At 48.2% G+C, this 4,241-nt stretch overlaps 1 long non-coding RNA gene across 2 annotated transcripts; it reads right to left on the bottom strand.

The window, feature by feature from the left end:
* Positions 1–939: 939 nt before the first annotated feature.
* Positions 940–2,575, bottom strand: LOC143272277 (uncharacterized). 2 transcript variants are annotated; one of them, XR_013049693.1, is made up of 2 exons: positions 2,263–2,575; positions 940–1,347 (listed from the first exon to the last, which is right to left on the bottom strand). It is a non-coding gene; the product is annotated as an uncharacterized LOC143272277 (long non-coding RNA). The 2 variants fall into 2 exon arrangements; XR_013049692.1 differs by having other exon boundaries at positions 2,388–2,575.
* Positions 2,576–4,241: the final 1,666 nt, after the last annotated feature.

The raw sequence follows: 4,241 nt of genomic DNA, 5'->3' as shown, positions 1-4,241 counted from the left end.
GGGAGGAGTCCCAGCACTCTAACCCAGTTGTGAACACTGAGTTACAATAGCAGCTGGCAGGGCAGGATATGTAGAAGGGTGCAATCATAGCATAGGTGCTATCAGAGGAGCCAGATGTTTTCTGATGGCACTGAAGGACTGTTGGTTGGTTCACAGGAAGAAATACATGCCTGTCCCAGCCAAGAGCCCATGACTGAGGAGCTCACGGCCCCAGGAGGGAACCCACTACCATACTTTTGCTAAATGGAGAGAGTATCAAACTGCTGTCTAAATGCTTATCTCTGTACCTATATAGTATTGCAGCTCCTCGACCTCATTGGAGAAATTCCTTTGTGCAGTCAACCTTGGTTAATATGGAAATTCTCAGCCAGTCATAGTGCAGAGGATAAGTGTCTAGGGAGTACTTAGCCACAGATAGCCCATGACCAATAGGGTCTTACCACCAGATTCTAGTGGACAATGTATAGCAACAGACATGTATATCAATAGCTTCCCTACAAGGGTCAGGCACCAAAGATTTTAAGAGTCCAAGGTCAGGGAGTGCTGATGTGAAACAGTGTCTTCTGAACATCCCAAAACCACAGCACTCATAGAAACTGTGGCTGCCAGCCCAAAATGAGATGTGTGCAAGGTGAAGTCAGGCAAAAATTCCGGCATGGAGGAGGTGTTTATGAGGTCATACCCCCAGCTAAGGATGTACTGACAATTGATGGCTGCTTGAGAAAGGAGACTCAATTTTCCTTAAGAGTGTGGCTCTGGTAGGTGGACTTTGCTCCAGCTGGTAGCCCCATACCCATGAGTAAATGTCACACAAACTGGACTTGGATTAGAAAGAAGAGGAAAGAGAAGATGTGAAGTTGGGAGTGATAAAGGATGGACCAGGGAGGAGTGGCGGGGAGGGGTGAATATGATCAGAATACATTGTATGCACATGGGAAGTTTTCAAAGAAGTAAGATAAATATTATATTAGCATTTTAAAAGTTACAAGGCTGGCTAGGCTTTCCCGCCTAAGATTATACAAGCATTAAGCAGTTGCTGGGAATGAGGATGCTCTTCTGTGGAGCTGCCTGCAAACTGGGTCGCGAGCTCCAGATACGTAGCTGTCATGTGTAATCACCTGTGCTGGACTGAACTTTTCATTGCTATATCTGCCCTAGGGCCGTCCATGTTCCTTTAAGTAACCCCGGTGAACTCATCAGCTCACCAAGCCTAAGCAATGATGTATCTTTGTTATCTCTTAATATCTGCAGATAAGTAATCCAGGCACAGGGAGTTTTCTCCACGTCACTCAAGCAGGCGGCAGACCTGGCAGCCATCCACAGTTGAGGAATCTTCAGAAAGTTCACCTGAGGTAGCAGCACAGAGGTGAAGTCAGCCTTCAGGGTAACTCACATGGTTCCTTACAGATGTTAGTCCCTTGCCTCATAGGCTTGTCTCCAGAACTATGGCGGAACAAGACAGCTGTTCTCTCTTAAAGTGAGCTATTTTTCAGAGTGAAGCAGCAAGCCACCCTGAACCCCCATCAGAAGCCCCGTCTTTTAAAAGCTGCAGGTTCAAAGTGACATCCGCAGCTCCAGTCCACACTCAGGGGCAGAAATAATGAAGCCCCACCTCCCGAGGAGAGGCATACAGAAGCTGTGCACAGGTATCTTGAAAACCACCACAACTCCTGAATAACTCTCCAGTCAGCCCACCTCTGCGTGTTCACGGCTGCCCCTGTGTTCCGGTCACCGTCTCCAGGCTAGAACAACCCATTCACTGTTCTCTCCCTAATCCCTCAACTGGTTCTCCTCACCATAGCACAAGAAATCTTTCAAAAATGTAAATCAGATTATACCAGTTCCTTGCCTCAGATCATCTGTCCCTCCCGCAGCTTCTGGTTTTACGTTCCTGCCCCGTCCCACAAAGCCCCACAAGACATGGCCTGTGCTTAGCCCTCTAATTTCTTCCCAGTCCCCCTGCACTGTGTGTCAGCTTCCTCGCTTCACACTTCCGTTCCACATGTGTGCCAAGCCGCTGTTCTTCTTCCTTAGCTTTGCTGGGTGTTGACTAGAAGGCTCTGCCCTGGCCCTCACTTGCTCACGGACTGACTGTCCCTTGCATTGCCTTCTTGAGGCATTCAGAGATTGCCTTGCATGCTACTTTCTCTGACAGACCTTTCCTAGTTTCCCTAGCCACAGTAGCTGCACCCCCTCTTCCCCCCAACGCCCGCCCCACTCACCCACCCCACCCCATTCCCACCACCAACCAGGCTCTAACACCAGGCTCTGTTTCCAATGCAGAGTTAGTAGTGGGGATAATAAACTTTGTATGCTGGTTGGCAAATAGGTAAGAAGCCACTTCCTCAAGCTCCACAAACAATCTCCCACAATGTTGACCCTTCTACCACTTCGAAGGACTCCTCTCTTCATTTCACAACAACCAGCAGCTGGGAGGCTATTGCCTGGAACAGCAGGTTCTCTATGGTGTTGCTTCCAAATAGCACTTTGTTCAGTTTTGACGATAGAGGCTGTGCGGAGCCTGTGGCTCTGGCCTCTGACCACACCTCTGCTCCTGCAATCCTCCTGCGTATTCATTTGCTCACCTGCCTACAGCCTGATTCTTCTCACCAACCTGTGTACTGTGCGGGAGGGGCATCACCCCCAACTGACTTGCAAGCCACTGCCTCTCATCTCCCACCGCAGTTTCTGGCACCCCACAGTGACTCGAACATTTGTAAAGCATGAAGAGATGGCAAAGGACAAGGATTAAGGGATTGAGGAGCTGGTGAACAGGGACAGACTAGACAGACATGCCACTTGCTGTCCCCTGGCCCAGCTGTCCTGCGGCCAGCAAAGAAGCCAAGGGGTTCTGCTAACACAAGGAACTCTCTCAGGTTCTTGCTTGCTTCTCCTGTTTGTGTCCTTCCATTCTTCTTTTCAACCCATCTTCTCTCTCTTTCCTTGCCCACCCTGCTTACCTCTTCCAAGGCCAAGAGCAAGATTGGTCTAAATCAGTCCGCAGAACGCGATACTGTGGGCTGAGATCCAATGATGGAGATCATTCTTTCCTTGTCTTGCCGTGACCTCCACACTGATCTTCCTTGCTGTGGGATGGTCTGCATGATAAATTGCTCTGATTGGTCAATGAATAAAACACTGATTGGCCAGTGGCCAGGCAGGAAGTATAGGTGGGACTAACACAGAGAAGAAAGGAAAGAACAGGAAGGCAGAAGGAGTCACTGCCAGCCGCCACCGCCGCCGCCGCCGCAGCCGCCGCCATGACAAGCAGCATGTGAAGATGCTGGTAAGCCACGAGCTACGTGGCAAGGTATAGATTTATGGAAATGGATTAATTTAAGATATAAGAACAGTTAGCAAGAAGCCTGCCACGGCCATACAGTTTGTAAGCAATATAAGTCTCTGTGTTTGCTTGGTTGGGTCTGAGCGGTTGTGGGACTGGCAGGTGACAGAGATTTGTCCCGACTGTGGGTCAGGCAGGAAAACTCCAGCTACACTTCCTCTGGGTCCTCCCATGCCCCTGACCTCCCACAGCTCTCACAGGCCAATTCACCTGGAAGAAAAGGAGGAGAGGTGGCTTCCCAAGGTAGAGAGTGCTCTCCCAGTCTCCCATCTCTTACATGGGAGAGGTGCACTTAATCTCCAACCAGATGATATCTTAAAATGTGTGCCATCCGACTGAGATCTGGCCTTCACTATTCTCAGTCCACTTGGAGATTAATCATGGGGCCTGGAGGAGTGAAGAGGTCGACTCAGTCCCTATTTCTATTCTCAGCCTGTTCCTTTTCTTCTCCAAGTTCCCATATTAACAAGATTTCCAGTGCACAAAGTGCTGCCAGAATCAGAAGAGGTATGTCAGCTGTTCTTGGAAGGAGCTGGAACTCCTAAAGACAGGGACATGACTGGGAGAGTGGAGATTTCAACAGATCCATGAGAAATACAGCATACAGGGAATAGCAAAGCTGCTGCACATTCTTATTTGTTTTCTGAGGGAGAATTATGCTCAGTTTTTGCTGGAACATTAATCCAAAATGAAATTCTTAGAGTTTTAAAGAACTGCAGATTATACAGAACACCTCTATCACCTTTCAGAGGCCAATGATTAAGAGCCAGGAAACATGAATTAACAAAGGCCCATTGAGGAAAATGTAATACATAAACACAGTGAAATATTATACAACATTTAAAAAGAGAAAATCCTGTCATCTGCAAAATACAGATGATCTACAAAACATTACATT

The sequence above is a fragment of the Peromyscus maniculatus genome, chromosome 3 (genome assembly GCF_049852395.1).
Source record: "Peromyscus maniculatus bairdii isolate BWxNUB_F1_BW_parent chromosome 3, HU_Pman_BW_mat_3.1, whole genome shotgun sequence".
Lineage (NCBI taxonomy): Eukaryota > Metazoa > Chordata > Mammalia > Rodentia > Cricetidae > Peromyscus > Peromyscus maniculatus.
Note: the sequence above shows the minus strand (reverse complement) of the source record. Positions and strands in the feature narration are given on the sequence as shown.